Here is a 22,480-nt window from a genome sequence, read left to right as displayed (position 1 = left end):
CATAGGTCTACCCCCAAATGGAATGCCTGTCAAGGCATAGAAGCATAGGGGTGCGATGGTGATCTCGCCAACACGGAGATGAAAAGAATGAGCACTCGGCCACCATCGCTCCATCAGGGGCCCCACCAGTGCCTGATTGAACTTTCGGGTCTCTACAAGGGCTAGCCGGCACAGGTAGGATGCATCGACCATCTCTTTCACTCTACGAGGAAGTATCTTATGCCATGACTGAACCATGTTCGGATGGCCATACAAGGCCAAGGTAGGTGGTTCCCTCCCCTCATGCTAATGGAAATAAAGAATATACAAAAAAAAAAAAAACAACAAAAAAGAAAAGCAAAATAAGAATAAAAGATGATTAATATAATGAATAACATATAAAGACTTACTTAAGAACCCCATAAGGAGTTGTAGATGTGATTCCGACTATTGTGAAGAGTCTGCCCGGAGTACCAATCGGCCAGGCCCTCATCCTTGTGTGAAGAACTGCTGCAACTCTCCAGCTGGATCTCTCCCAGAGACTTTCTCTTTCTCCTTTCAACCATATTTTTAGAAATTACAAGAAGCCCTAGAAAGTTTCCTAATTTGCACAAAAGCCGAGAAGAATATCAAATTCTCCAAATGACTCCTCCCTCAAGAACAAGATGAAGATCTTCAAGAACTTCAAGAACAAAATGAAGATCATCAAGAGTATGAAGAAGATTTTCAAGAACAAGATGAAAAACTTCAAGAACGAGAAGGAGAACATCAAAAAAAATCTGAGGGCTCCAGAAACTCAAAACCCATTCACTTCACTTAAAATAGTTAGAATGAGGAATGGACAAGGAAGGGGGACCATTTTATAGGAAAAAATTCATTTTCCCCCAAAAAAAATTTGAGATTCCAAATCCAAAACTCAAGATTCCAAATCAAACATCAAAATTCAAGTAAAAAAATCTAAAATCAAGATTCCAAATCAAAATGCCAAAATCAAGATTCCAAATCAAGCATCAAAATCAAGATTCCAAATCCAGCATCAAAATTTTAGTTGAAAAATCCAAAAATCAAAATTCCAAATTAAGCATCCAAAATCAAGATTTCAAATCAAGCATCAAAATCAAGATTCCAAATCCAGCATCAAGATTCAAGTCAAAAAATCCTAAAATCAAGATTCCAAATCAAGCATCAAAATCAAGATTCCAAATCCAGCATCAAAATTCAAGTAAAAAAAAAATCCATAAATCAAGATTCCAAATAAAACATCAAAATTCAAGTAAAAAAGTCAAAGATCAAAGATTCCAAATCAAGAACCAAAAGTTCAAAGCCCAAATGATTAAGAACCTGGGAATTAAACCCAATGGTCCAATCTCATTGACTCGATCCCAGATAGCCTAGCCTAATTTGAAAGAACCCGCCTGGAAGACCAGATAGCCCAGATCGACTTGAAAGAACCCACCTGAAAGACCAAAATCCCTAGGACTGGCAGATGGAAGTCCAGCTTAGGAAGAGCATTTTTCTTGTACTAACATCTTCTGTAGAGAGGGCTCAAATCTCTGTAAATGATGGATCAGTCCCTAGGACTGGCGGATGGAAGTCTAGCCTTGGAAGAACATTTTTCATATACTAACATCTTCTGCAGGGAGGCCTCAAATATCTATAAATGATGGATCAATCCCTAGAACTAGCAGATGAAAGTCCAGCCTAGGAAGAACATTTTTCATAAACTAACATTTTCTACAGGGAGGGCTTAAATCTTTGCAAAACGTTAGTTCAACATCTCATAACAAGATTGAAAGGGCTCAAATTTCTTTCCTGTCATCAGTGGCTTAGGTAAGTCCTCAACTTTAAAATAGTTAAGAGATATTATCTATTGCATTTTTCAACTCCATCATAAATGAGCAAGTTGATGGCAGTACATGCTCCGGGTGACAAAATATGGTCGTTCTTTTCTTTGCCCTTCGGTTGTTGGCATAGGCCTCGGCCAAAGAGGGGCATTTTGTAGACACCCAATTTTGTCACACTCCTTTGACTATGGTGAAATATGGATCTTGGAAGTGACTTTCAGCTTCTGACCAATAGAGATGATGATGGAAACACTCCCCAACCTGAAAACCTAGAAACCCCCATGCGGGAGAGAAGAGGGTCCAATTTTAACTTTCTATATATGAAGGAATCTAGTCAAGATGACCATACAGATGGATAATGCTTGGAAATACGATTCTGACGATATATGGTACGTAAAAATCTAACTATCGAACCTCTATGATCATCCCCAAAAAATTACATTTTCCCGTACGTATGCTGCACACATTGAAAAGCCTACTGGAAACCTGAAAAAATCCCCTACCTACCCCAAACACCCTAAAGATCATCCCCTACCTAACCAGATAACCCAAAAACATTCCCCTACCTGAAACCTTGAAAACCCCCACGTGGGAGAGAAGAGGGTCCAATTTTGACTTTTTATATGCAAAGGAATCCAGTCAAGATAACCATATGCATGGATAGTGCTTAAAAGTATGATTCTGATGATATATGGTATGTCAAAATCGAACCGATGGATCTCCCATGATCATCGCCAAAAAATTTATGATCACGTGCGTGCTGCGCTCGTTAGCCAGTAGGCCAACCCACTCGCGTGCCTGCTGCCCATTGCCGTAGCACATGGCTGCTACCTATGGTCATAGCATATGGTTGTTGCCCATGGGCTACGGCACATGTATGCTAGCATTGTCCACGCCACCTCTAGCCTTGACCCGCGCCCCCACAGGCCATAACCTGCACCCCCACAGACCATGACCTGCGCCCCCACAAGCTATAACCCACGCCCCCTCTGCACATGGCCGCGCCCCCTTTGGCCTTGACCCGCACACCCATGGGCCATGACCTGCGTCCCCCAGGCCATGACCCACACCCCCTCCGCACATGCCCACGCTCCCTTTGGCCTTGACCCATGCCCACACCCCCTCTGGCCTTGATCCAAGCCCCCTCTGGCCATATCCCACTGCTACCCATGCATGCTGCCCATGTGTGCTACCGAGACTGCCCATGTGTTCTGCCACTGCTGCCCATGCATGCTGCCCATATGCGTTGCCTTATGTGCCAAGTGATGCTCACCCATGCCATTGCCCGCGCACCCATACCACTACCCGCACACCCATGCCATTGCCTGTGTGCCATGCATCGCACAGTCATGACATTGCCCACACACCTTGTATACATCGCCTGCCTGCCTATACTAACCATACCCCACGCACTTCGGCCCAATCTTGTGCACTGCCGTCAATGGATAGGATTGATATTCCCCTGACCTGATGGGTAAAGAAATTCCCTCTTCACCCTCTTAAGACCAAAAAACCCAAGGATTCTCTCTCCCAAAAAACCTTTTTTTACCCATTGTATAAAATTCTGCTTCACCCATTTTAGTCCAAGAACCCTTTATTCCCATTGTATAAAAGCCCTCTTCACCCACTTTAGTTAAAAAACCCTCTTTCGTCCATTGGATAAAGATGTTCCCTCTTTTTCATTGGCTAAAAAACCTATAAATACCCCCCCTCTCTCCTCCCCTCCCCCTCTTGATTTTCTTCTGGTCTTCGGAGCGATCTTCATCAAGATCCAAAATCTTGTTCAGATCTTTGAAGATCTTCAATCCAAGTTCTAAGTCCAATCCAGTTTTTGCCAAAAATAGTGTGTTCTTTAACCCCCTCCTTTGAGTGTTCTTGAGTTTTATCCGAAATAGAAATCACTCCCCCTTGAGGTTCTTCGGGTCTATAAAGAGATCTTTCTCAAGATCCAAAACTCAGTTTGGATCTTCAAAGTGTTCTTCGAGGCTTTGGAGAACTTCAATCCATTTCTTTCCAAAAATAGCAATTCCTAGTGGAAGCCCTGTCCGAGTGCCCCTAGAATCTTTCTAGAAATAGCCATTCCCAGAGGAAGCTCTGCCGAAGTGCCACCTCAGCCTAGCCCTCCCCTAGCCTATCCCTAGTAAAAGCTCTACCAAAATGTCACCTCAGCCTAGCCCTCCCTAGCCTATCCCCAGTGGAAGCTCGACTAGAGTGCCACGTTAGCCTAGCCCTCCCTAGCCTAGTGCCACGTTAACCTAGCCCTCCCTAGCCTATCTCCAATGGAAGCTCTGCCAGAGTTCCATCTTAGCCTAGCCCTCCCATAGCCTATCCCCAACAGAGGATTTGTTGGACTGCCACCTCATCGTAAGCCCTAAAATAGCCTTCCCTAGCTGAAGCTCTATCCAAATCCAAATCCAAAAGTAACCGTTCCTAGTCGGAACCCTGTCTGAATATCATCATAGTCAGGATCTCTCAAGAAAGGAAGTTGGAGGTTAAGACCATCTTCCCCTGAGCTAGGAGAACATGAAAGACAGTCCGAGTCGGTACTAATTAGGGGCCCACCCTTCTTCACCCGAAACAGGGGTCAAATTTAGGTATAATCTCTCTCCTCATTTAAACATAATGTAGATATCTAATAGACCTTATTTTAATGTGCATAGTAGTTTAAATTCGATCAATGTATATATGTGTGATAGCTTAGCCATGCATGTTGAGTAGTAATAATTGTGAAAAATGTTCATTCTTAAGCATCTAGTAGGAAGACCGGTTGAACCGGGAAGATTAGGTTCCTAACACCTTCCCAACTATGTAACTTGACACGTACCCTAAATCTCTGAACCAAACCAATTATCGGGCCCTTTTCTTCAAAATTGGACCCACACCCGGGTCCTAGGTCCATAATCCTAGGTGGTGACTCCAAACCCTTTTGTATGATCTCGATCCCCATATTGGAGCATCACCACACCCCCATCTAGAATGATGAACTTTACACTCTTACAAAATAGGCCTTCATGTATCTTCAAGCGATGATATGGCAGTGTGGGGCCCACAACCAAAGCACACATGACACACCCCTCCCTCATAAAAAAGAGAAAGAGAGGAGAGAGGATGAAATCGATGCAAGTCCTTTCCCCCCTAAAAAAAAGGGGAAAGAGAGAGACATCCTCATCATCTTTCAGCCGCTACCCTCACAAGGACCTCATATTTAGCCATGATCTTCTCCTTTGGATCCTCTTTGATAATGGTTGCACAAGTTGTATCTAATTCAAAACCGCTTAGTTGAACTTTCCTAGTCTTATTCTTCTCCATTTTCAATATTGGCTAAGGTATTAACCACTTCGGGGTCTCTGAATATTGTAATCATATTTCCTTCATAAATGAACTTCCTTTTTTGATGGAGACTAGAGGACACTGCCTTCACCTCATGCAACCAAGGCCTACCCAAGAGCATGTTAAAAGTTGCCGATATATCAATGACTTGGAAATCAATATCAAACTTCACCGGGCCCATCTTTACGGTAAGGGTGATGATGCCAAGGATTTTCCTCTTGGTATTTTCATATACTCGTATGGTTTGAGTAATCGGCCTCATTTCTACCAAGTTGATGCAGATACTCTTTGTTGATCTCAAGGGTAGAACATTCAAAGCGGAACCATTGTCAACAGGGATCTGGGGAACCACCTTATTAAGACATTCTACTATGATGTGTAGAGCTCTATTGTGCTGGGCTCCTTTAGGGAGTTTAGGATCTGAGAACATCAATGACTGTACCATATATATTGCCCCTACAATGTGTTATAGATGTACCAGATCTATCTCAATTGGCACTTGCACATCAGTGAGAGGCTTCAAAACTGCTTCGCGGTGTGTTAGGGAGGCCATTAATAGTCCCCAAATTGAGATATCAGCCTAGGACTTCTTGAGTTGAGCCAATACTAGATTCTCTAGTTCTTTCTTCAAGCCACTGGTTCCTACTTCATTAGTCCTTGACTGTTCTACGGCTAGGGCCTTGCCCTTGTAATCTTTTCCACCCTGAGTCTCCATCACACTGACAAGTTTCTTTATGATGATCTTTGTGGGATAGAAATCCTCATCATCACTATTAGTTATGGTGATTATACCTACAATGGGATCAGCCCTTTCTTCTGATTCTCCCTCCCTGCTTGGGGTGGGAAGTCGAGGTCCTCCACAAATGTCGAGAACCCTGGCTCACAACTTTTTGACTGCATTAGAAAGCTGTTGGAATGTGGTGTCTACTGCCTCTGTGAATGTGTTGTTTTGCCCTATGTCCTTCAGATTATTCAGTTGTTCATGATAATAATGCTCACTGATCATTACTTTGCCCAGCATGTTGTCAATTTTATCTATTCTTTCTTGCATCCTCAATTTGTTTGAGTACACTTCACATAGCTTTTCTTCCATCTCTAATTTGGAGTCCTGTTCATCTATATAAACTTGCATCAACTCTCTAGATTTCTCATCACTTATTGAATCTGATGTAGAATCATCTCCTCCCATGCAGAGGGAAGGATGAATGCCACCTGTCAGATCACCTATTAGGTCATCACCATAGATAGCATAAACTGAGAAACATGTTTGGTGATCTGGTGAGTAATATTCTGACTCATCATCATTATCATTATGCCAAGGCCATTGATAGTCATCCTAGTTAGAATACTCGTCATCCTCTTTAGAATCAAAGTCATCTCCATCATTCTCATCCTTATTGTCGTTCTCATCGTCATTCTCCTCTTCACTGATTTCCCCCTCACTTGGTTCTTCATCAGATTCCTTTTAACCATCAAATTTTCCTACATCCAAATGCTCATAGTATTCAGAACGTATGGTCCAGAAGATTTCCATGGGGTTAGAATTGACATCACTGGCTCGAAGTTGAACCGGACCTGATTCATTGTCCTTTATGTCACTCCCTATGTGGATTAGGGAGGTGTACTCTTTAATCTGTTCCCCTATGGCCAATGCGATTGTTGCTCTGAGGAGGTCATCCGTGATTTCTTCAATCATCTCTAGATTATCCTTTGAAGATATAGTGGGCTGAATTAGAAAAGTGGGATCGCTTTCCTGACCTTCTCCTAAAGCATTCACTGAGCCTGTTGATGATATCATCTTTGGGGAGTCTGATAATGCAAGCATATCCTTCCAATTATACCCATCTATCCATCCTTCTTTTGGGTTGTACGCCGAACCTTGAGAATGCTATTGGTATGAGGGTGATGAGGGATATGAGGCAGGGTGGTATGAAGGTGATGTGATGTGAAAGGTAGGATATAAAGATTGGGGATGATAAGATGATGAGGTTCCTTCTCTTTGATGGTGTGGTGAAGGTTGATGATATGGTGGGGGTTGAAGATACGACAGAGGTTGGAGACATAGTGGAGGCTGGAGATACGGTAAAGGTTGAAGATATGGTGGAGGTTGGGGATATGGTGGAGTTTGGAGATATGCTGCAGTGGATTCCTCTGTTGATGAAGAAGGATGAATGGCTTTCTTGTAAGCTCTAGTCCTTTGATTTATGGCTCTCCTATAAGCACGGGCATTCATGTGATTCCTCCGAGCTCGGGGTATAATGTGTTGGGTAGGATCACTCTCTGTGGCTTCTTCATCTAGATTTTTCACATGATCATAAAGCATAGGATGAAAAAAGTGCTTATCTAATTGATACATGTAAACGGCCCTTCGAAAAGGGTCACACTCTTTTTGACAAGCTTCCCTTATAAATTTACAGATGTGCCACATCAACTCTGGAGGAAGGGATAACCACTATACAAGTTGAAACTTCTCTTGCCATTCAACATGCCTCTCTTCTTGATACTTCTTGACATCCCTAATAAATTGGGTTGGATCATAAAATTTAGGATCCCAATTTTTCCAATCCATCATTGTTGCTATCATGTTGACTGTCCCATGATCCGGGAGGGGATTGGTGTTGAAATTAGGAGATTGCTTAATCTTGACTTCAATATTCCTGTCATCTTCCAAATCCTAGATCTCATGCTGGAGACCTATGCATCATTCAATGGTGTGCTCTTTCTAAGTGTGATAAGCACAATATTCATGGTCTTTGTACCAAGCTGAAGGAGGGTTGCTGATTACTCTTAGAGCCACTGTCCCTAGCAATCCTTGCTTCTTTAACTTCTCGTACCCTACCATCACGGGCATTCCAAAATCAGAAAACTATCTTTTTAGACGTGGGGCCTTCTGGGAGGGTGCATCTGCTTGTATCACAAATGGTTGTGAAGAGGTGATAGGCGAGACTGATTGTTGGACCGCACCTACCACATTAGTTTCGGGGCCCTTTCCCTGTCCAATTCTAATGTTCTTGCTTGCATCTTGGGATGATACTGAGCCTCTCTCAGAATAATATTTTCCACGCATGTGCCTATGGCTATCAAGGCATCAAAAGTCTATAGATGTTGGTTGTAAAGAACATCATAATAAGGCTTTGATAAGTTCTCTATCAACATCTCCACTTGCTCTGCTTCTGAAGGCCGATCTCCCATGTTGGCAGCCTTATCCCTAAACCTCATCAAGAAGGTGGTGAATCCTTCTCTAGGCTATTGCCTCAAAGTCTCAAGTTCTTGTTGCTTCAAATCCACTTCGGTGTTGTAATAGTACTGTTTGGTGAAGGCTTTCACCACTGTTGCCCAATTATGAGTTTGGGATGACTCCAACTGTGTGAGCCACCTTAGTGCTAGTCCCGATAGGGTTAACATAAAGGCCTGCCCCATCTAGTTGTCTGCAAGTTACCACAACTTAGCGATGCTAAGAAAAACTTTGAGATGTGCCTTGGGGTCTCCTGACCCATCAAACCTATCAGTTTGCCATTTAAATTTTTCCAGAATTCTAGACACAGAGAAGAAACTCATTTCAATCCACTACTTGGCTTTACGAGCTTTTTCCCATTTGAATCATGTTCTCTAACTTCTCTAAGTTTCCTTTCCTTCTACACCTCTAGGGGTTCCATTTGGACATGTGCGGCAAACTCTTCTTCCTCATCTTCAATCACTAAACTGGAAGGAGGGACCCTAGAATAGACCCCCCGTTGACCATTCGGATGGGTAGGTGAAGCTCCTCTCTGAACGATTGTCCTAACTTACTCTGGTTCCCCTAAGTCAACTCGAGAGGACTGACCATGATAATCTATAGCTCCATTCTATTCCAAATCTCCTGTAGCAAGTGCTGGCTCAATCCTAGGATTAGCTCTGGGAGGGTTCTGAAGTGCTTGCAATATTTGAGCTATCCCTCTCTTGACTTTAGCCATTTCTATCTGCAAGGTCTCTACGAGATGGATCCATGCTAACTGGACTATAATCATTTGGTGGTAGATAATCTTGAGGAGACAACGGAGGTGATACTGGACTTAGGCGAGTTAACCGATTACCTTGATATGTCCAAATGGACCGCGAAGAATACTTAAGGTGTGAAATTGTGCTTGAACCAAAAGTGGTTTATTTTAGGATTCTTGAACTCCCAACCCCTTGTTCACACATTCACTAGATTAACAACCACTGATCCATCCAAAGTTAGTCCACTTAATGGTAGGGAGTGGATAGGGGCTGATGCCCCTAGTCCACTCAATCCGATAAGTGGGGAGATTCATACAAATGGCTTGATCGGAATACCCCTATTAATACATTCTTTGTCAATAAAATCATGCTTTCCCTTCTCTTATTCCACTAGGTGACCTTCCTCCTAGTTTCCTTGGATCTTTTGGATAATTTGACATTTGCGGGACTTTGACAGAGGTCAGTCCAAATTGCATATGCCAAATCATCCATATTTCATTTCTAAGGAGGAAGGACACCTTTTATCCAAAACCCACTTAGGAGAGCATTCCTTTATGACTAGAATATATTATAGGGAAATTCCTTTTCAAGGCCGTAAATAAATTCTATAGATTAGCTTGTGGCATTCCTAGCATTCTCCATCTATTTCCTACATGATGCGAGTATGCGATGGATGGAATAGGACCGATAAGGCTTCCTTGACAGGATCTATATACGTGAGGAACATGATCCTTTTGATATACCCATAGGTATGAGATCAAGGGGGTGACTTCTTTGCCATTACTCATGACTACACATGAGGTTAAGCAACTGGCCATGGGGTGTGGTGGAACTGTGAGTGAGTATGTGCAAAAGTGTAATGTAGAAATATCATTATCCGATCTCAAAATGTCATAAAGTGCACAGACCTCCCTGAGGGTGCTGGCACAATTACGAACATCTTCACCATTTAATATTACCCCACACCCTTGTACAAGAAACGAATATCATTTACTCTCAGAGTACTCTCCATGACATGTACTGAACTCCCCAAGTGTGCGGGCATGACAGGGAGTCTCTCGCCAAATGATTTCACTTCGAGCATGAAGCATAATGCGGTTATCGAATACAATTACAAACATGGGGTTAGCCAAACATGTGTTTCAAATAGATGTGGTGGTGGAAAATGTTCTTGCAATTACAAGTAGCATCTAGTGTTGAAAGCTTGATATTTATCCCCAGTGGAGTCGCCACTGTGAGGGTAGCGGCCTAAAGATGATGATGGGATCTCTCTCCTCCCTTGTGGGGGAAGAGAAAAGACTTGCATTCATTACACCTTCTCTCCACTCTTTCTCTTTCATGAGGGGGGGTGTGTCGTGTGTGCTAACCCATGGGCCCCACACACCTTATCATCGGTCGAAGATACATGGAGGCTTATTTCATAGGAGTGTAAAGTTTGTCATTCTAGGCAGGGGTTTAATGATGGTCCAATATAGGGATTGGGATCATACAAAAGGGTTTGGAGTCACCACCTAGGATTATGGGCCTAGGACCCAGGGGTGGGCCCAATTCATGAGAAAAGGGCCTGATAATTGGTTTGGTCTAGAGATTTAGGATAAGTGTCAAGTTACAGAGTTGGGAAGGTATTAGGCATCCAATCTGCCTGCTTCAATCGGTCTTCCTACTAAATGCTTCAGAACAAACATTTTTTATAATTATTCCTATTCCACATGCATGGCTAAGTTGTCACACATATTTACATTGACTGAATTTAAATGACCATGTACACTAAAACAAGGTTAATATAGAGTCTACATTGTGCTAATTCTGTTGAGAGATTAAACCTGAGCTTGACCCCTGTTTCGGGTCAAGAGGGGTGGGAACCCTTGTTGATGCTAGTACGGGCTTTCTTGTGGATTCTCCCTGCTCAAGGGAAGATGGTCTTGACCTTCAACTTCCTTTCTCCAGAGATGCTGACTGTGGTGATACTCGGGCAGATTTCTGGCTAGGAACACTTACTTTCAAATTTAGGTTCGGAGAGATCTTTAGCTAGGGAAGGTCATTTCTGGATTTTGGCTGAGGTGGCACTCGGACAGAGCTTCCGCTGGGGATAGGCTATCGGAGGACTAGGCTGAGATGGCACTCAGACAGAGCTTTTGGTGGGGATAAGCTATCAGAGGGCTGGGCTGATGTGGCACTCAGATGAAACTTCCGCTGGGGATAGGCTATCAGAGGGCTAGGAGGGAACTTTTCCTAAAAATCTCACTCAAAGAAAGCAAAGGATTGAAGAGTCCCGAAGAACACTTCAAAGATCTGAAGTACTTATGACGATCTCTCCATAGACTTGGAAAACCTCAAGGGGGCAAGGGGAGGAGAGAGGGCAGAGCTTCACTACTATGGGGTGTTGTGGGGTAATGTTGGTAGGTTTTTTTGTGTGTGAAATCCAAAGGAGGGGGTAATTATAGAATTTTCAGACCAACACGAAGGAGAGAGAAAATTTCTTAACCTATGGTAGTAAAAAGTAATTTTTCTAAACCAATGGGGTGAAAGTAAGAAAATTTAGACTAATGGGGTGGAGGGTAATTTTCCATAGCCAATGGGGTGAAAGGTAATTTTTTTAGACCAATCATGGGAAAAGGTTCCTTTTTGGACCAATAAGAGGTCGTGGTGTAGGGTATGCTAGCAGGGCAGTGTAGGGTACATAGGCAGGTGAAGAGAGAATTCCTTCTTTGATCTGGCTACCGAAAGAGGGATTCTGATCGTCGACAGGAGTGGCAGAGGTTTCGACAGAAGGTTTGGTAGGGGTGCTAGAGGTCCAGCGGAGGTGCTGGGGCTCCAGCAATGTTGTTGGGGCTCCGATAGTTGAGCTGGGGCAACTGTGTAGGTTTTTGGGCATCAACATGGGTACGGGAGCTCAACCGGGAAAGTGTGGGATTGGTACTATACACGTGGGGCTTGGTCGGGTACATGCAGGGCTCAATCGAGTGCACGCGGGGCTTGGCCGTGTACACGCGAGGCTTGGCCTAGTGCACGCGGGGCTTCGTTACATGAACGCGGGACTTGGTTGTGTGCACACGAGGCTTGGTTGTGTGTACGCGGGGCTTGGTTGCATGCACGTGGGGCTTGGTTGTGTACGCGGTGCTTGGCAGTGTGCACATAGGGCTTGGTTGTGTGAACGCTGGGCTTGGCCATGTGCACACGGGGCTTGCATGGGCGTGACTTGGGCACTCAAGGCAAGGCATGGGTGCTCGGATAGGTGGGGTTTGGGCACTTGAAGTATGATTTTTGGGAATGATTGTAGAAGATCCGATGGTCTGATTTTGGCATACCATATATCATTGGAATCGTTATTCCGAGTACTATATGTCTGTGTGGTCACTTTGAATGGATTCCTTAGTATATGAAATGCCATAATTGGACCACTCTTTCCTCTCCCATGGGTTTTTTGGGAATTTTGGGTGAGTGTGGAATACTCCTGGGAATAGCTAGCTCAGTCAGATATCATCTTTGTCGATTAGAAACGAAAGTCGCGTCCAAGATCTGTATGTCATCATAGCCAGGGGAGGGTGACAAAATTGGGTGTCTACACCATGCTATGCACCCCTACCATGCCATCCTAAGCCCCCTTATGCCATGCTACATGCCCATTTGTGCCATCACGCGCACCCATTTGTACCATGCTGCGTGCCCCATCGTGCCAGCTTGTGCCCTCGTGTGCCATGCCATGCATCCCATCGTGCTAGTCTATGTCCCAGCGTGCCATTCCATGCACCCATGCCTGCCATGTGCTATGCACCACGGCTAGCTCCCACACGCACCCATGTATACCCCGAACACCCCTGCCTAGTCTCGTGTGCCACTATCAATAGTCAGAATACATGTTCTGCTGACTCGATGGGTGAAGAAATTTTCTCTTCACCCACTTGTGTCCCTTACCTTGTCCAGCTAGCATGCCCTACTCCACAACCTCCTATTGGCCAAAAAAGGAATATTCTCACCTCATTGGCCCAAGAAAAAGACACACTTTTCCTATTAGTCCAAAAAACCTCCTCCCCCCCCATTGGCCCAAATTTTCATTTTTTCATCCCCATTGGCTTAAAAGAATCACTTTTTTCCACCATTGGCCAAGGGAATTCTTTTTCTCTCCCCATTGGTTCAAGATTCCTATAAATACCCCCTTCCCTTTGGTTTTACACACAGCACCACACGAGTCTAAGCCTCTTAGTGAGAGAAGCACTACCCTCTCTCGTCCCCTTTCCCCCTTGAAGTTTTTCAAGTCTTCAGAGAGATCTTCATAAGATCTGAAGTGTTCTTCGGATCTACGAAGTGTTATTCGGGCCTTCAAAACTCTTCAATCCTTTGCCTTTTTGAGTGAGATTTTTGTGTAGGAAAAGTTTCTCCTTAGTCTCCCACCCCCCTTTTGAGGTCCTTTCAGTCTACGGAGATATCTTCGTAAGATTCCTTCGAATCTTTGAAGTTTTCTTCGGGCCTTTGAAGTTCTTCAACCATTTAGGTTTTCAGCTCATCCCTAGTGGAAGCTCTGTCTGAGTGCCACCTCAGCCTAGCCCTGCCATAGCCTATCCCTAGTGGAAGCTCTGCTAGAGTACCACCTTAGCTTTGCCTTCCTCTAGCCTATCCCCAGCGGAAGCTCTGTCGGAGTTCCATCTCAGCAAAAATTTGAAAGTAACCATTCCTAGTAAAAAATCTATCTGAATATCATCATAGGTAGCATCTCTCGAGAAAGGAAGTTGGAGGTCAAGATCATCTTTCCCTGAGCTAGGAGAATCCAAAAGAAAGTTCGTACTAGCATCAACCAGGGGGTCCACCCCTCTTGACTTGAAATAGGGGTCAAGCCCAGTTATAATTTCTCAATAGAATTAGCACAATGTAGACTTTATATAGACTTTGTTTTAGTGTACATAGTCATTTAAATTTAGTCAATGTATATATGTGTGATAACTTAGCCATGAATGCAGAATAGGAATAATTGTGGAAAATGTTCATTCTTAAGCATATAGAAGGAAGACCGGTTAAACATAGCAGATTGGGTGCCTAACACCTTCCCAATTCTGTAACCTGAAACTCATCCTAAATCACTGAACCAGAACAACTTTCTGGCCCTTTTCTCAGGAATTGGGCCCACCCTTGGGTCCTAGGCCCATAATTCTAAGTGGTGACTCCAAACCCTTTTGCATGATCTTGATCCCCGTATTGGACCATCATCAAATCCCTGTCTCGTAAGATGAATTTTACACTCTTACGAAAGAGGCCCCCACATATCTCTGAGCGGTGATAAGGTGGTGCAAGGCTCGGAGGGTAAGCACACATGACACACCCCTCCCTCATAAAAGAGAAAGAGAGGAGAGAGGACGGAATTGATGCAAGCCCTTTCTTCCTCCCCCCACAAAAGGGAGGAATGCATACGCATCTTCTCCGGCCGCTACCCTCACAGTGGTGACTCTACTGGGGATAACTGTCAAGCTTCCGATACTAGACGCTATCATTAAATGCAAGAACATTTTCCACCACTTCTGTTTGAAAACATGTTAAGCTAACCCCATTTTTGCATTTGTTCTTGCTAACATCATCATGCATCGTGCTCGAAGTGAAACCATTTGGCGAGGGACTCCCTGTCATGCCCACACCCTTGGGGAGGTCAGTGTATGTCATGGAGAGTACTCTGAGAGCAAATGGTAGCCACTTCCTATAAAAGGGTGTAGGGTATTTTTAAATGGCGAGGATGTTCATAATTATGGCAGCACCCTCAGGGAGGTCCGTGCATTTTATGATGTTTTGAGATCGGATAATAATATTCTCACATTAAACTTTTGCACACAATCACTCACAGTTCCACCACCCCATGGCCAGTTGCTTAACCTCGTGTGTAGTCACGAGTAATGGGCAAGGAAATCACCCCCTTGATCTCATATCCATGGGTATATAAAAGGATCATGTACCTTGTGTATATAGGTCCAGTCAAAGTAGCCTTGTCGGTCCTATTGCATCTACCGCATGCTCGCGTCATGTAGGAAATAGATGGAGAATGCTAGGAACGCCACAAGTTGATCTATAGAATTTGTTTGTGGTCTTGAAATGGAATTATTCTATGATATATTCTATTCATAAAGAAATGCTCTCCTAAGTGGGTTTCGGATAAAAGGTGTCCTTCCTCCTTAAAATTGAAATATGGATGATTTTGCATACGCGATCCGGGCTGATTTCTATCAAAGTCCCACGAAATGCCGAATTATCTAAAAGACCCGAGGAAACCAGGAGGAAGGCCACCTAGTGGGATAAAATTATAGAAAGCATGACTTTATTGGCAAAGAATGTATTAATAGAAGTGTTCTGGTTAAGACATTTGTAAGAACCTCCCACTTGTGGCATTGAGTGGCCTAGGGGCATCAACCCCTATCCACTCCCTACCATTAAGTGGACTGACTTTGGATGGATCATTGGTTGTTAATCTAATAAATGTGTGAACAAGGAGTTGGGAATTCAGGAATCCTAAAATAAACCATTTTTGGTTCAGGCACAATTCCACACCTCAAGTATTCTCCACGGTCCATTTGGACACGTCATGGTAGTCGGTTGACTCACTTAAGTCCAGTATCACCTCCATCGTCTCTTCGAGATTGTCTACCGCCAAGTGATTACAACCCAGTTCACATGGATCTAAATGATCCTGAATCACCGAGGGAAGCATGGGTCCACCCCATAGAGACCTTGTAGATAGAAATGGCCGAGGTCAAGAGAGGGTTCGCACAGATATTGCATGCACTTCGAAACCCTCACAGGACTAAACCAGCACAAGCTACAGGAGAGTTGGATTAGAACGGACCCACGGGTCAACGTGGGAATTCTTCCCAAGTTGAGTGAGGAGAACCAGAGTAAGTTAGGCCAACCGGTCAAAGAGGAGTTTCACCTACCCATCAAAATAGTCAACAGGGGGCCTATTCCAGGGTCCCTCCTCCCAGGGTAGTGATTGATGATGAGGAAGAAGAGTTTGTGGTGCATGTCTAAATGGAACCTCTAGAAATGGAGAGAGAAAGAAAAGTTAGGGAGCAATTAGAGAAATTAGCAAATATGCTCCGAATGGGAAAGAGTTCGAAAAGCCAAGCAGTGCATTCTGATGAAATGAATTTCTTTTCTTGGGCAAGCATTTTAGAGAAGTTCAAATGGCAGACCGACAAGTTTAATGGGTCAAGGGACCCCAAGGCTCATCTCAAAGTCTTCCTCAGCATTGCCAAGTTAACCCTATTAGGACCAGCACTAAGGTGGCTCACCCAGTTGGAGTCTTCCCAAACCCAGAATTGGACAACAGTGGTGAAAGCCTCCACCAAGCAATACTCATACAACACCGAAGTGGATGTGAAACATTGGGAGCTTGAGACATTGAGACAATAGCCTAGAGAAGGATTCACTGCCTTCTTGATGAGGTTTAGGGATAAGGCCCACCAAGATGGTAGATCGGCCTGTAGAAGCAGAGAAAGTAGAAATGTTAATTGAAAACTTGTCAAAGCCTTATTATGATGTCATTTACTATCAACATCTACAAACTTTTGATACCTTGATAGCCACCGGTACACGTGTGGAAAACAAAATCCTAAGGGAAGCTTAGTACCAAGGATCTTCCCAAGATGCAGGCAAGAACACTAGAGTTGGATGGGGAAAGGGTCCTAAGTCTAATATAGTAGTTGCGGTTCAATAGTCAGTCTCACCTATCACCTCTTCACAACCATTCGTGATATAAGTAGATGCACCCTCCCAGAAGGCTCCTCATCCAAGAAGGTAATTTACTGATTTGGGAATGCCTATGATAGCAGTGTATGAAAAGTTAAAGAAACAAGGATTGCTAGGGACAGTGGCTCCAAGGGAAATTAGCAACCCTCCCCCAGCTTGGTATAGAGATCATAAATATTGTGCTTATCAACTCAGATGGGGCACAACATTGAAAGATGCATAGATCTCCAGCATGCAATCCAGGATTTGGTCGACAACGGGACCATTGAAGTCAAGGTGAAGCAATCTCCTAATGTCAATACTAATCTTCTCCCAGATCATGGAACCGTTAACATGTTGGCAACAATGATAGATTGGAAAAATTGGGATCCTAAGTTCTATGATCCAACCCATTTTATTAGGGATGCCAAGAAGTACCAGGAAGAGAGGCATATTGAATGGCAGAGATTGTCTCTCCCTCCAGAATTGGTAGGGCATATCCATGGTTTCGTCAAAGATGCTTGTCAAAAGGAGTGTGATTCCTTCTAAAGGGCTGTTCACATGTATCAGATGGACAAATACTTTTTTCATCGCATATTTTATGACTATGTGAACAATTTAGATGAAGAAGCAATAGAGTAATCCTACTCAACTCATTGAACCCCAAGCTCGGAAGAATCACATGAAAGCCCGTGCTGACAGGAGAGCTATAAGTTAAACGGCTAGGGCTTACAAGAAAGCTATCCATCCTTCCTCATCCATAGAAGAATCCATCATAGCACACCTACAGCCTCCAGTATATCTCCAACCTTCACCACACCGTCAAAGAGAAAGGATCTCATCATCTTATCACCCCCTATCTTCATCACAATATCCCATTTCTTTAGTCACATCACCTTCATATCACCCCGCCTCATACCCCTTATCACTCTCGTACCAATCCCATTCTCAAGGATAGGTGTACAACCCAAAGGAAGGATGGATGGACAGTACAATTGGAAGGATATGCTCCCACTACTTGAGTCCCCAAAGATGACCCCATCAACAGGATCAGTGAATGCTTTAGGAGAAGGTTAGAAAGGTGATCCCACTTCTCTAATTCAGCCCACTATGTCTCAAAAGGATAATCCAAAGACGATTGAAGAAGTAATAGATGACCTCCTCAGAGCAGTGATAGCATTGTCAGTGGCAGAGCAAATTAAAGAGTACACCTCCCAAATCCATATTGAGAGTGACACAGAAGATGATTAGTCTGGCCTAATCCATCTTCAAGCCAATGAGACCAAGTCTGGCCCAATGGAAATTTTCTAATCCATACGCTCTGAATACTACGAAAGTTTGGATACCGAGGAATTTGATGATCAAGAGGAATCTGATGAAGAACCAAGTGAGGGGGAAATCAGTGAAGAAGAGGATGATGACGAAAGTGAGGATGAGAATGATGGAGATGACTCTGATTCTCAAGACGATGATGAGTACCCAGATTGGGATGACTACCAGGGGCCTTGGCACAATGATGATGATGATGATGAATCAGGGTACTACTCAGCCAAGGATCCAAGAGCATATTCTGTGTATGCAATTGGTGAAGATGACACAATGATTGATCCCATAGATGCTATTCAGCTAGCAATCACAATTCACCTCAAAGGGGGAGATCCGATATCAGATTCAGAAGATACCGAAGGGTATGAAATCACGATTGAAGGTGAAGCAAATCCTATAGCAAAACATATGGCTTATGTCTATAATCATCTGGTTGACATCAAACTCGAGGTCGATGGAATTGACTGAATGTTAGAAGAAGTAGCCATCAATGAACAATGCTACATTGAGCAGTTGATAATCCTTGAGAAAATAGGGAGACATTCCACACTTGTAGAAATGATAGATACAGCGGTTGCACGGCTTTCCAATGTAGTCAAGATGGTATAAGCCATTTGTGAAGGACCTCGACCTCTTACCCCAAGTAGTGAAAAGGAATCTGAGGAAGATGATGACCCCATGGTAGGGATAATTACCACAATAAACAGTGAAGAAGAAGATTGTTATCCCACAGAGATCATCGTGAAGAAACCTACCAATGTGACGAAAACTCGGAGTGAAAGAGACCACAAGGGCAAAGCCCTAGCCGTAGAACAATCAAGAACCAGTATGGAAAAAACCAGTGGCTTGAAGAAAGAACCAGAGAATCTAGTCTTGGCTCAGCTCAAGAAGACCTAAGCTAATATCTCGATTTGGGGATTGTAGATGGCCTCCCCCACACATAGTGAAGTAGTCTTGAAGTCTCTCACCAATGTACAAGTTCCAATTGAAATAGATCCGATACACCTCTCACACATAGTAGGGGCAACATATGCGTTATAATCATTGATGTTCTCAGACTTTGAACTACCCGAAGGAGCCCAGCATAATAAAGCTCTACACATCACGGTAGAATGTTTGGACAAGGTGGTTCCCTAGGTTCTCATTGACCATGGGTCCACTTTGAATGTTCTACCCTTAAGATAGACAAAGAGTATTGGCATCAAACTAGAAGAGATGAGGCCATCAACCCAAACCATACGGGCATATGACAACACTAAGAGAAAAATCCTTGGTATCCTCACCATCGCTATAGTAATTGGCCTAGTGAAGTTTGATATTGATTTCCCGATCATTGATACACTGACATCTTTCAACATGCTCTTGGGAAGGCCTTGGTTACATCATGCAAAGGCAGTATCCTCTAGTCTCCATCAAAAAATGAAATTCATTCATGAAGGAAAGGTGGTTACAGTAGCCAGAGATCCTGAAATGGTTAATACCTTAGCCAACATTGAAAATGGAGAAGAACAAGACCAGGAAGATCAACTTAGTGGTTCTAAAATAGAAGAAACTTATGCAGTACTCACCAAGGAAATGTCAGATGAAAATTTTTTGGCTAACTATGAAGCTATATGGAGTCCTCTGGTAAATCAGATGATGAAGAACATGCAATACTTTCCAGGGATGGGATTGGGAAAGTATCATCGGGGTGTTTCAAAATTACCTACTTTGGTGGTTAGCAAAGGAAAGAGTGGTCTCGGGTACATTCTTCAAACCCCCAGACCAAGAAGCAAGAATGGCAGCAAAGGCCAGAAGGTACTAAGGATGACTAGGAAAATCTCTGCCTTTTACTATCCCACTCTCAATGGGTACTTCATAAGGGAAGGAGAAGATTTTCCCTTTTGTAAAAATGTTGAGCCATGGTTTGATGAAACCGCTGCAAAGATGCAACCAGGGTTTGAAGTATTCTTTTAAGATGAGTTCAACTGAATAACTTATGAGATAGAATAATAGCAAATGCTAGCCGAAGGAAATGATCAAGACAGTTGCATCACCAGAATAGTAGAAGTAGCACTGACTGAAGATGGGTTCTCCTCTAATAACCCCACAACATTGATCTAGTCAAAGGAATTACCAAGTCCCCGAGTATTCTTGAAGAGGGAATGGAAAAAGAAGATAAGACTCATCTGGAGTCTACAACTTCCCATGGATCTAAAAGGTCACATCTGTTCCTTTTTGCAGAAGCCATGAGCTCATGATTTACATGAGCTCAAGCCCAGGATTTTCATAGGAAGAAGTGCTATGCGAAGCAAAGAATAGCACAAAGAATGATGGTTTGCATGTACTGTGCCCGAATTGACTGCAACAGGAAATTCCATGAAGGTGGTCAAAGATGTGACTGAGGCACCAAGGTGGCATCCCTCAATAGGCTGGAAAAGATGGACTTATATAAAGAGGATTGAGTAGTATCCACCAATCTTCACCTCTTAGAAAATTCAGCTTCCAAGAGCATGAGGTTGATCAGCTAGTATTTGTGAAGAAACAGGCACCTATCCAGAAGAACCATTGCACCATTGAAGAAATAGCAGCAATCTTCCTGGAAGAAGAAAGAGGCCCGTTACCACATTTTCTCATCCAGTGAGCCGTCGACCCACACAAGATTAGGGAGAATTTCAAGTTTACTCATGTTGTTGAGTCAATCAAACTAGATACCACTGATGAAAGCATTAAACTGGTCATCGAGTTTATTGTCGAGTCAGTTGTTGAGTCTGCTATTTATGATTTCGTGTTGGCCTCCCCTCTTGAGGTGAGTCCAGAGTCTATGTATGTTGAGTCTATTACTCCTTCTTTCATGAATGAAATTTCTGATTCTAAGTATGACTTGCCTCCTTTTTCTGATGATGATCTTAATAAATATCAAGAGTTAATAAAACAATGCAAATTAAAGAAAGCCCAACCCATCCATGAGGATACCTGGGTTACTAATCTAGGAACCGACCAATGCCTTCGAGATAATGGAGAAGCAGAACAGATGATTAGTCTTCTGAAGGAATTCGTCGAAGTCTTTGCTTTGTCATATGAGGATATTCCTGGTATAAACCCTGACATTGTGCAACACTGCTTATCGACCTACCCTGGGGCAAAGCCAGTGAAACAAAAGCTTAGAAGGATGCATCTAGAATGGAGTGAGAAGATCAGGGAAGAAGTAGTACAGTAATGGAATGCGGGGTTCTTACAAGTGGTAAAATACCCCCAATGGCTGGCCAACATTGTACCAGTACCAAAGAAGGATGGCAAGGTATGAATGCGCGTAGACTTTTGGGATCTTAACAAGGTGAGCCCTAAAGATGACTTCCCATTACCTCACATTGATGTATTGGTTGACAACATGGTAGGGCATGCCTTGTTATCATTTATGGATGCATTCTCGGGATACAACCAAGTGATCATGCACCCTAAAGATCAGGAGAAGATAGCCTTCACCACTCCATGGGGAACCTATTGTATAAGGTGATGCCTTTTGGACTGAAGAATGCCAGGGTAACTTATCAGAGAGTAGCTACGGCCATATTACATAACATGATGAACAAATATGTGGAAGTCTATGTGGATGACATGATACTGAAGTCAAAAGATAGGCAGGGGCATATTCCCACATTAAGGGGATTCTTTGAAATGATCAAGAAGTATCAACTAAGGTTGAACCTTCAGAAGTGTGTCTTTGGGGCAACAGTAGGAAAATTGTTAGGGTTCTTGATGAGTGAAAGAGGCATTGAAGTTGACCCTATCAAGATCAAGGCAATCCAAGACATTCCCACACCTTGGACTGAAAAGAAAATACGAGGATTTTTGGGTCACATCCAATATATCAGTAGATTCATAGCTCAGTTGACTACAATCTGTGAACTAATTTTCAAGCTGCTAAAGAAGTATTAGCCTATAGAATGGAATGATCAATGCAACAAGCTTTTGACAAGATCAAAGGATACCTCATGAACCCACCAGTATTGACACAACCGATGGAAGGAGAACCACTTCTATTATACTTATCAGTGGGAGAATACTCCATGGCCTCATTGCTAGCACAAAAAGAGACGGAAAAGGGGGTAGAGCATGCCATATATTACCTCAGCAAAAAGTTCCTGGAATACGAGATGCGGTACACATCTTTGGAAAAAACCTATGCTGCATTGATTTGGGAAACAAAAAGGCTGCAACACTATATGGTGGCTTATCCAGTACGTTTGATCTCAAGGATGGATCCAATCAATTACCTCTTTGAGAAACTAGCTTTGACAAGAAGGATGGCCCGGTGGCTGCTCCTGCTATCAGAATTTGAC

The sequence above is a fragment of the Macadamia integrifolia genome, unplaced genomic scaffold (assembly GCF_013358625.1).
Source record: "Macadamia integrifolia cultivar HAES 741 unplaced genomic scaffold, SCU_Mint_v3 scaffold580, whole genome shotgun sequence".
In the NCBI taxonomy this organism is placed as follows: domain Eukaryota; kingdom Viridiplantae; phylum Streptophyta; class Magnoliopsida; order Proteales; family Proteaceae; genus Macadamia; species Macadamia integrifolia.
Note: the sequence above shows the minus strand (reverse complement) of the source record.